Raw genomic sequence first — 12,164 nt, 5'->3', positions numbered from 1 at the left:
GGTTACCTGAGGTCATACGGGCAAGTCCTAATTCAATATGACTGGTATCTTTGGAAGAACAAATCTAGATACTATAGACATGTGTGCAGAGGGAAGACTGTGTGAAGACACCAGGAGAGAGTGGCCATCCCATCTTTAAACCAAGGAGAATGGCCTCAGAAGAAACCAACCCTGTCTACACCTTGATTCCAGATTTCTAACTTCTGGAACGGGGGGAAATACATTTCTGTTGTTTAAGCCACACAGTCTGTAGTTCTTTATCATGACAGTCCTAGAAAACTAATATAGATCTCTTATTAAAACTTTCTAAGACCACAGAACAAGGAACTGAGATATGAGATAATCCCTTCTCCGCAAGAGACCTACCAACCCAACTTCAGCCACCACTGGGATCCAAGGAGCTCAGTACCAACTTAGAACCTCCCTTCCTCTTGGGTTCCCAAGCCATGGGTGGAAAAGTCAACTGTTCACTTAGCACATAGGAGTTATATGTAAAAAATCACCATTAACACTTGACCTCTTATAAAATATATATATATATATAATTTTAATGCAATTCCTATTAAAGCTCCATTGTCATATTTTATTATTTTTTTTCATAGTTTTTTTTTTTTTATTGTTGGGGATTCATTGAGGGTACAATAAGCCAGGTTACACTGATTGCAATTGTTAGGTAAATTTCCTTTTGCAATCATGTCTTGCCCCCATAAAGTGTGACACACACCAAGGCCTCACCCCCCTCCCTCCGTCCCTCTTTCTGCTTCCCCCCCCATAACCTTAATTGTCATTAATTGTCCTCATATCAAAATTGAGTACATAGGATTCATGCTTCTCCATTCTTGGGATGCTTTACTAAGAATAATGTCTTCCACTTCCATCCAGGTTAATACGAAGGATGTAAAGTCTCCATTATTTTTAATGGCTGAATAGTATTCCATGGTATACATATACCACAGCTTGTTAATCCATTCCTGGGTTGGTGGGCATTTAGGCTGTTTTCACATTTTGGCGATTGTAAACTGAGCTGCAATAAACAGTCTAGTACAAGTGTCCTTATGATAAAAGGATTTTTTTCCTTCTGGGTAGATGCCCAGTAATGGGATTGCAGGATCAAATGGGAGGTCTAGTTTGAGTGCTTTGAGGTTTCTCCATACTTCCTTCCAGAAAGGTTGTACTAGTTTGCAGTCCCACCAGCAGTGTAAAAGTGTTCCCTTCTCTCCACATCCACGTCAGCATCTGCAGTTTTGAGATTTTGTGATGTGGGCCATTCTCACTGGGGTTAGATGATATCTCAGGGTGGTTTTGATTTGCATTTCTCTAATATATAGAGATGATGAACATTTTTTCATGTGTTTGTTAGCCATTCGTCTGTCATCTTTAGAGAAGGTTCTATTCATGTCTCTTGCCCATTGATATATGGGATTGTTGGCTTTTTTCATGTGGATTAATTTGAGTTCTCTATAGATCCTAGTTATTAAGCTTTTGTCTGATTGAAAATATGCAAATATCCTTTCCCATTGTGTAGGTTGTCTCTTTGCTTTGGTTATTGTCTCCTTAGCTGTACAGAAGCTTTTCAGTTTAATGAAGTCCCATTTGTTTATTGTTGTTGTTGTTGCAATTGCCATGGCAGTCTTCTTCATGAAGTCTTTCCCCAGGCCAATATCTTCCAGTGTTTTTCCTATGCTTTCTTTGAGGATTTTTATTGTTTCATGCCTTAAATTTAAGTCTTTTATTCATCTTGAATCAATTTTTGTGAGTGGGGAAAGGTGTGGGTCCAGTTTCAGTCTTTTACATGTAGACATCCAGTTCTCCCAACACCATTTATTGAATAGGGAGTCTTTCCCCCAAGGTATGTTCTTGTTTGGTTTATCGAAGATTAGGTGGTTGTAAGATGTTAGTTTCATTTCTTGGTTTTCAATTCGATTCCAAGTGTCTATGTGTCTGTTTTTGTGCCAGTACCATGCTGTCTTGAGCACTATGGCTTTGTAGTACAGACTAAAATCTGGAATGCTGATGCCCCCAGCTTTATTTTTATTACTAAGAACTGCCTTAGCTATACGGGGTTTTTTACGGTTCCATACAAAACACAGAATCATTTTCTCCAAATCTTGAAAGTACGATGTTGTTATTTTCATAGGAATGGCATTGAATAGGTAGATTGCTTTGGGAAGTATAGACATTTTAACAATGTTGATTCTTCCAAGCCATGAGCATGGTATGTTCTTCCATTTGTTAATATCCTCTACTATTTCCTTTCTGAGGATTTCATAGTTTTCTTTATAGAGGTCCTTCACCTCCTTCGTTAGGTATATTCCTAGGTATTTCGTTTTCTTTGAAACTATGGTGAAGGGAGTTGTGTCCTTAATTAGCTTCTCATCTTGACTGTTATTGGTGTATACAAAGGCTACTGACTTGTGGACATTGATTTTATATCCTGAAACATTACTGTATTTTTTGATGACTTCTAGGAGTCTTGTGGTTGAGTCTTTGGGGTTCTCTAAGTATAAGATCATGTCATCAGCAAAGAGGGAGAGTTTGACCTCCTCTGCTCCCATTTGGATTCCCTTTATTTCCTTGTCTTGCCTAATTGTATTGGCTAGAACTTCCAGCACTACGTTGAATAGTAAAGGTGACAGAGGACAACCTTGTCTGGTTCCAGTTCTAAGAGGAAAAGCTTTGAGTTTTACTACATTCAGTAAAATATTGGCTGTGGGTTTGTCATAGATAGCTTCAATCAGTTTTAGAAATGTGCCACCTATGCCTATACTCTTAAATGTTCTAATTAGAAAAGGATGCTGGATTTTATCAAATGCTTTTTCTGCATCTATTGAGAGGATCATGTGATCTTTATTTTTGCCTCTGTTAATATGGTGGATAACGTTTATGGACTTGTGTATGTTAAACCAGCCTTGCATCCCTGGGATGAAGCCTACTTAATCATGGTGAATGACTTTTTTGATGATAAGCTGTAACCTATTGGCTAGGATTTTGTTGAGAATTTTTGCATCTATATTCATGAGGGAAATTGGTTTGAAATTCTCCTTTTTGTTTGGGTCTTTTCCTGGTTTTGGCATCAGGTTGATGTTTGCTTCATAGAATGTGTTGGGGAAGAGTCCTTCTTCCTCAATTCTTTGGAATAATTTCTGCAGTACAGGAATAAGCTCTTCCTTGAAGGTTTAATAGAATTCTGGAGTGAAGCCATCTGGACCAGGGCATTTTTTGGTTGGAAGATTTTTTATTGTTTCTTTGATCTCAGTGCTTGAAATTGGTCTGATCAGGAGCTCTATTTCTTCCTGGCTGAGTCTAGGGAAAGGGTGTGATTCCAAATATTTATCCACTTCCTTCACATTGTCTAATTTCTGGGCATAGAGTTTCTGGTAGTATTCAGAGATGATCTCTTGTATCTCTGTGGGATCAGTTGTTATTTCCCCTTTATCATTTCTGATTGCGGTTACTAGAGATTTTACTTTTCTGTTCCTCGTTAGTTTGGCCAATGGTTTATCTATTTTATTTATTTTTTCAAAAAATTAATTCCTTGTTTCATCAATTTTCTGAATGATTCTTTCGTTTTCAATTTCATTAATCTCTAATTTGATTTTGGATATTTCTTTTCTTCTACTGAGTTTAGGCTTAGATTGTTCTTCTTTTTCCAATTTCATAAGATCGCTTGTCAGATTGTTGATGCGCTCTCTTTCTGTTTTTCGAATGTAGGCATCTAAATCGATGAATTTTCCCCTCAAAACTGCTTTTGCAGTATCCCACAGGTTTTGGTAGCTTGTGTCTTCATTGTTGTTATGCTCAAGGAAGTTAATGATTTCCTGTTTTATTTCTTCCTGCACCCATCTGTTATTCAACAGAAGATTGTTTAATTTCCATGCCTTTGGGTGGGGTCGAGCATTTTTGTTAGAGTTGAGTTCTACCTTTAGTGCCTTATGGTCTGAGAAGATACAAGGTAAAATTTCAATTCTTTTGATTCTGTTGATATTTGTTTTGTGTCCCAGGATATGATCAGTTTTGGAGAATGTTCCATGGGGTGATGAGAACAATATATATATTCTTTATCTTTGGGATGGAGTATTCTATATGCGTCTATCAAGCACAGTTGTTCTAGGGTCTCATTTAAATCTCTTATATCTTTGTTTAATTTCTGTTTAGAGGATCTGTCCAGCTCTGTAAGAGGAGTGTTAAACTCCCCTGTTATTATGGTATTATCAGACATCATATTGCTCAGACTGAGTAAGGTCTGTTTCAAGAATCTGGGAGCATTCAATTGGGTACATAGATATTTAGAATTGAAACATCTTCTTGTTGTATTTTTCCCTTGACCAATATAAAGTGACCATCTTTGTCTTTTTTGACTTTAGTTGCTTTAAATCCACATGTATCTGAAAATAAGATTGCAACTCCTCTTTTCTTCTGAATTCCATTTGCCTGAAAAATTGTCTTCCAACCCTTGACTCGGAGCTTTAATTTGTCTTTTGAAGCCAGGTGTGTTTCTTGCAGACAGCAAATGGATGGCTTGTGTTTTTTAATCCAGTCAGCCAATCTGTGTCTCTTCAGTGGGGAATTCAAGCCATTAACATTTATTGAGATCATTGATAAGTGTGGTAGTATTGTATTCATCTTATTTGGTGAGAGTCCATTGCTTAGTTTTATCTTTTGCATCAGTGTGGAGGTTAGGTTCTGTCCTTTAGTTTCTGAGTTCTTACTTTGCTGCTGATCCATTGTGGTGGTCAGTGTGCAGAACAGGTTGAAGTATTTCCTGTAGAGCTGGTCTTGTTGTGGCGAATTTCCTCAATGTTTGTATATCCGTAAATGATTTGATTTCTCTGTCAATTTTGAAGCTTAGCTTAGCAGGGAACAGAATTCTGGGCTGGAAATTTTTCTGTTTAAGTAGATTAAAGGTAGATGACCATTGTCTTCTTACTTGGAAAGTTTCATTAGAGAAGTCTGCGGTCACTCTGATGGATTTGCCCCTGTAGGTCAACTGGCGCTTACTCCTGGCAGCTTGCAGAATCTTTTCTTTTGTCTTGACTTTGGACAGGTTCATCACGATGTGTCTTGGAGAAGCTCGGTTAGAGTTGAGGCGACCCGGGTCCGATATCCCTCTGAAGGCAGTGTGTCAGAATCTTTGGTGATATTTGGGAAATTTTCTTTTATAATATTCTCTAGTATGGCTTCCATTCCTCTGGGGCATTCTTCTTCCCCTTCTGGAATTCCTATAACTCGTATGTTGGAACGCTTCATAAAGTCCCATAATTCTGACAGTGAACGTTCTGCTTTCTCTCTCTTCTTTTCTGCCTCTTTTACTATCTGAGGTATCTCAAGAACTTTGCCTTCTACCTCTGAAATTCTTTCTTCTGCATGGTCTAACCTGTTGCTGATACTTTCCATTGCATCTTTAAGTTCCCCAATTCACTGTTTCAGTTCCTTCAGCTCTACTATATCCTTTTTATATTCTTCATATCATTCATCTCTTATTTGATTCTGTTTTTGGATTTCCTTTTGGTTATTTTCCACTTTATTAGCAGTTTCCTTCATTGCTTCCATCATTTCTTTCATTGTTTTGAACATGTGTATTCTAAATTCCCTTTCTGTCATTCCTAACATTTCTTTATAGGTGGAATCCTCTGCAGTAGCTACCTCATGGTCCCTTGGTGGGGTTGTTCTAGACTGGTTCTTCATGTTGCCTGGAGTTTTCTGCTGATTCTTCCTCATGAGTGATTTCTTTTATCTGTTTCCTTGCCCTAATTTTCCTTTCACTTCCTCTTGCTCTTTAAGTTCTTATGCCTGTGGACTAAGGGTTACAGGACCAGAAGGGTGAGGTTGAAGAGCAAAAAAGTGATGAAGGAAAGGAGGACCGAGTGATAAGTAAAAGAATATATACAGAAAGGAGAGGGGTGGGTAAAAGGAATATTGACAAAAAGAAGAGAGGCACAGAAAGAGGGAGACAGAGCAATATAGGTGTACAGTAGGGTACTTTGACACAACCTTAAAAAAAACCCACCTTCTGGGGGTGCCCAGTTGGGTGGTTCCCTTGAGGTCAGCAGCTCTTTGCTAACCGGTCAGACACAGTACCCCACCTCCACCAAGTAGAGAGGAAAGACAAAAATGCTATAAATCAAACCAAAACAAGCAAACAGAAAACTTTACGGCATAAAATTGGGTGAAAATCCAAATAATAGTGGGAGAAACACTAGCAAAAATGAAGTTCTAGTTATTGAAAAAGGCAGCAATGGGAAATTATAATTAAACTAGAAAAACTGAGAAAGAAAAAGGATCTGTATGGAAAAGGTTGAAATTAAAAAACAAAACAACATCAACAACATCAAAATAAACAAACAAAAAAAAACAAACCAAAAAAAAAAAAAAACACAACCAAAAACAAAGCAGTACATATATGTTATTGAATATTGTCTGAGCAACACGTGGTCTTCTTGGGTACGAGATGTTTATCACAGTTCTGATACGACTAGAGGCTGCTGATTTCTCAAACCCCAGCAGGTAGACACCCTACATCTCTCTTCAGCCCACTTAAAAGGCACTTTGAACTTGTAAACTTGCTGAGCAGAAGCTTTCCCAGGAAAGTGCTTCTGGCTGGAATCACTGCTGAAGTGGCTATCCACTTACCCAGTGTGCCAAAACCGGTCTCACTCTGCCCCTGAGGGTTAGGGCTGCAAGGCGGCTCAGACCCCACCCTTAGGCTACTCAGTCGCTGGGTTATCAGCTCCCACCTGATTCTAGCTCTGCGACCCTGAGGGCGGAGCTTGCTGGGGCAGATCACTCACAATGGCTCCCTGGGGCCCACAGCCAAACATCAATAGCTCTGTCTGGCTCTGCGGCTCAGACTGGGGCCCTAGACAATGGCCAAAGTTCTCCGCACTCCCACTCAGGCTCTCCCAAGGCAGTTCAACTCAGTGCCAAGTCCAAAGACACCAAAACAGTTCACAGGTAAGGCCTTTCCAGTTAGCAGTCTTGCTCCTACTGAACTTACAGTTGCGGGCGGGTTTAGACGGAGTGAACACACACGACCACTTGCCATTTTTCCACTGCTTTAGTCCTCCTCTTGGGGTCCAGAGGTCTCTTGCTGACTCCCTGTATCCTCACAGGGGTGATGATAGGCAGATCCCACCAGCCAGAAATGCCTGGAGTCCCATCTCCCCAGACTCTCCATTGTCATATTTTAAAGATCTTGAAAAAATAATACTTCATTTTATATAGAATCAGAAAAAACCTCGAATAGCCAAAACATTACTCAGCATTAAAAACACAGCAGGAGGAATCATGCTACCAGACCTGAGAATGTACTATAAATCGATAGTGATCAAAACAGCATGGTACTGGCACAAAAACGGAGAAGTAGATGTCTGGAACAGAATAGAGAACCAAGAGATGAATCCAGCTACTTACCATTATTTGATCTTTGACAAGCCAATTAAAAACATTCAGTGGGGAAAAGATTCCCTATTTAACAAATGGTGCTGGGTGAACTGGCTGGCAACCTGTAGAAGATTGAAACTGGACCCACACCTTTCACCATTAACTAAGATAGACTCTCACTGGATAAAAGATTTAAACTTAAGACATGAAACTATAAAAATACTTGAAGAAAGTGCAGGGAAAACTCTTGAAGGAATCGGCCTGGGTGAATATTTTATGAGGAGGACTCCCCAGGCAATTGAAGCACGATCAAAATACGCTACTGGGACCTGATCAAACTAAAAATCTTCTGCACAGCCGAGAACATAGTAAGTAAAGCAAGCAGACAGCCCTCAGAATGGGAGAAAATATTTGCAGGTTATACTTCCGATAAAGGTCTAATAACCAGAATGCACAGAGAACTCAAACGTATTAGCAAGAAAAGAACACGTGACCCCATCTCAGGCTGGGCAAGGGACTTGAAGAGAAACTTCTCTAAAGAAGACTGACGCACAATCTACAAACACATGAAAAAAAGCTCATCATCCTTAATCATCAGAGAAATGCAAATCAAAACTACTTTGAGATATCACCTAACCCCAGTAAGAGTAGCCCACATAACAAAATTCCAAAACCAGAGATGTTGGCGTGGATGCAGAGAAAAGGGCACACTTCTACACTGCTGGTGGGAATGCACACTAATACATTCCTTTTGGAAGGATGTTTGGAGAATACTTAGAGACCTAAAAATAGACCTGCCATTTGGTCGTATAATTCCTTTACTAGGTATATACCCAGAAGACAAAAAATCACAATATAACAAAGACATCTGTACCAGAATGTTTATTGCAGCCCAATTCACAACTGCTAAGTCCTGGACAAAGCCCAAATGCCCATTGACCCACGAATGGACTAGCAAATTGTGGTACATGTACACCATGGAATATTATGCAGCCTTAAAGAAATATGGGGACTTTACCTCTTTCATGTTTACATGGATGGAGCTGGAACATATTGTTCTTAGCAAAGTATCTCACGAATGGAAGAAAAAGTATCCAATGTACTCAGCCTTACTATGAAGCTCATTTATAGCTTTCACATGAAGGCTATAAGCCAACTATAGCACAAAACTATGAGGAAAGGGCCCAGGAAGGGGAAGGGAGGGGGGAGGTTTTGGTGGCGGGAGAGTAATGGGTGGGGCCACACCTACTGTGCATCTTAGAATGGGTACAGGAGAAACTTACTAAATGCAGAATACAAAGGCCTACATACAGTAACTAAGAAAATGCCATGAAGTCTACGTTGAACAGTTTGATGAGAATATTTCAGATTGTATATGAAACCAGCACATTGTACCCCTTGATTGCACTAATGTACACAGCTATGATTTAACAATAAAAATAAATTAATGAAAAACACACACACACACGAGAGAGGTAAGGGGAAAGTACGAGAAGCTTTTGAATGTCAACACAGGGACAGCAGAGCTCTGATGCATTGCGTGGCCTGCGTAGCTGAGACCATCTTTAGGAAAACAGACAGTGGGTCCTTGATATTAAAAGGGTTAGTCAGAGCAGATTGTCTCAATTAATTACCTCTCCAAATGGGACTAGCACCCCCTCACATCTTTTTTTTCCTCGAGTGGTTTGACATTTGTGCCTAGTAGGATGAAAGATCATTAAGACTGAACTGCATGTGCTGAGAGGCTGCAGCGCCTGTTGGCTAATCTCCCGGGTGGTGCAATGCTGGCACCCAGACAAACCCTCATTCACAGAGAAACAAAGCCCCACTTATGTGTGCTGAAATTCCTCAGAGAAAATGTCTCGCAGGCTGCTGGGGAGTACATGAACGCTGGAAATCCTTCACCAAGTATTGCTCCATGTCCTGGGAAGACAGTCTGCTGGCATCCGAGGGCTCGCCCTGGGAGGAGTGCCTGTGCTCTGGGGCACGTGGGTCTGGTGAGGACAGAGGAGCAAGGGTGGGCAGGTGTGCGGAGGCAGGCTGGATGTTTCTTCTGTAATCATCCCCGCACCGGGCTGCGGCCAGCTCCTGCCTACCCACTTGGTTAATCCAATGAGAGTATCTAAAGTCAGGCTTGTCACCATGCTGCCATTCCCCTGCTGGGGACCAGAGTTCTCGGTTTTCAGAGTGCTTCCAGAAAGCCCTGGTTCCTGGGGGTGGACTTAGATAAGTCAGAGGGTGAGGGCATGGAGGAAAGGCGTGTGATGGACATGAGAGGTGTGAAAGGGTTAGGCGGAGGGAAACTAAACCACTTTTGGCTCCAACTGCATGGAGAAAACTCCAACAGATGGGATTGAGTAAGTGGCCAGAGGGCACAGAGGAAGGGGACAGGAAGCAGACGTGACAGTGGTGTCCAAGTAGACATGAACTCAACGCGAAGGCCAAAAAGAGGGGTGGAGCTGGAGCAGGGGTTCTTATTGTGACCTCTGGACCTGGGACCACCTGGGACTAAAAAAAAGAAAACTCTTCACCCCCACCCCCAACCTCCTGGGCCAGAGACTCCAAGGGTAGAGCCCAATTAGCACTTGAAGAAGTCCTCCGGGCTATTCCCATGAGCACCAAAATTAAAGAACCACTCGGTTTCAAGAATCTTGAGGGAGTCCATCACTAAGGAACTTCAAGAGAAGAATCACCAGCACTTCTGGGATGAGGAAGAGACAGTTGTGGTGGCAGCAGGGTGTGGGGACTCCCTAAACGTAGAAGGAAGTTCCTCTCTGTAAGAGCATAAAGTGATGAGGGCTGCCAGGATCTGAGAATGTGAGTCAAGCCTATAGCAAGTCAAGGTAGCCTGGATTTGGGGTGGCCCGTGCCTGCCACTGGTGACACTAGAAGCTGTGAGGAGCACCCACACTGACAACGATAAGGAAAGGACATAGATTGAGATTACTCTCAGAAATCAGACAAAGGGAAAGACATTGCTGAGACCCACCTGCAGGTCCTGGCATGGCTCGTGTGCTCTATTTTCACTCCACTCTAGTTTGATGTAGTGGGCTGAATGACGTCCCCACCACAAGATGTGTCCACATCCCAATCCCTGGAATCTATGAATGTGACCTTATTTAAAAAGGTCTTGGCAGATGTTAAGGATATTCTTATTCCAATGTCAACCATCCTCGTAAGAGACAGAAGAGGAGACAGAGACCCAGAGGAGAAGGTGATGTGAGGGTGGAGGCAGAGAAGTGGTTAGACTGCCACAGACCAAGAAATGTCTGTAGCTACCAGAGACCAGAAGAAGCAAAGCAGGGTTCAAACCTTCAGAGGAAGCACGGCCCTGTGGATACCTCCTGAACTATGAGAAAATAACTATTGCTTTAAGCCACCAAATTTATGGTGATTTATTACAGAAGCCTTAGGAAATTAATATACTTGACTTAAAGGAAAAAGCATGAAATTTGGAAACAGACCTGTGTCTTAAACTTTTTTTATTTATTTATTTTTTATTGTTAAATCATAGCTGTGTACATTTGTTCAATCAAGGGGTACAATGTGCTGGTTTCATATACAATCTGAAATATTCTCATCAAACCGTTCAACGTAGACTTCATGGCATTTTCTTAGTTATTGTAGTAGACATTTGTATTCTGCATTTAGTAGGTTTCGCCTATACCCATTCTAAAATGCACCTTAGGTGTGGCCCCACCCATTACCCTCCCTCCACCCTGACTTCCCCCCTCTCTTTCCCTCCCTTGGCCCTTTCCCCATATTCTTGTTCTATAGTTGGGTTATAGTCTTCATATGAAAGCTATAATTTAGCTTCATAGTAGGGCTGAGTACATTGGATACTTTTTCTTCCATTGGTGAGATACTTTGCTAAGAAGAATATGTTCCAGCTCCATCCATGGAAGCATGAAAGAGGTAAAGTCTCCATCTTTCTTTAAGGCTGCATAATATTCCATGGTATACATGTACCACAATTTGCTAGTCCATTCGTGGGTCGATGGGCACTTGGGCTTCGTCCAGGACTTAGCAGTTGTGAATTGGGCTGCAATAAACATTCTGGTACAGATGTCTTTGTTATATTGTGATTTTTGGTCTTCTGGGTATAAAACTAGTAAAGGAATTATAGGATCAAATGGCAGGTCTATTTTTAGGTCTCTAAGTATTCTCCAAACATCCTTCCAAAAGGAATGTATTAGTGTGCATTCCCACCAGCAGTGTAGAAGTGTGCCCTTTTCTCTGCATCCACACCAACATCTCTGGTTTTGGGATTTTGTTATGTGGGCTACTCTTACTGGGGTTAGGTGATATCTCAAAGTAGTTTTGATTTGCATTTTTCTGATGATTAAGGATGATAAGCTTTTTTTCATGTGTCTGTAGATTGGGCGTCTGTTTTCCTGTGTCTTAAACTTTTTGAATTTTATTCCCTTGGTTGGAATGTGAACTCTCTGAGTCATAATCAGGTGTCCCTTCCTGGCCTGAATCGCATTACTTTAGCTATCTGCCTCCTATGATCATCTTAGTTTATATCCCCTGAGTGAGATAATCTCTTACCTAGTCTTCATTTTTGACATCCTAGCATTCCTGCAAGGGGGTGTGATGGTGGATTGTTAACTCCAATCTTTGGAGAATATTTTGGGATGATATAATTTACCCATTCTTAGAATAGGTTGGTTGATTTGCCATGGAGGATTGAAGGAAATCTCTTCCCAAGATGTATCCTGGTGCCCTTTTCAGAACTGTGCACTCTAGTAATAGACAAATATATTTTTATAAAGCAACTAAAA

Source organism: Nycticebus coucang, chromosome 24 (genome assembly GCF_027406575.1).
Source record: "Nycticebus coucang isolate mNycCou1 chromosome 24, mNycCou1.pri, whole genome shotgun sequence".
Classification (NCBI taxonomy): domain Eukaryota; kingdom Metazoa; phylum Chordata; class Mammalia; order Primates; family Lorisidae; genus Nycticebus; species Nycticebus coucang.
The sequence above is the reverse complement of the archived record's forward strand: the minus strand, read 5'-3'. Positions refer to the sequence as shown.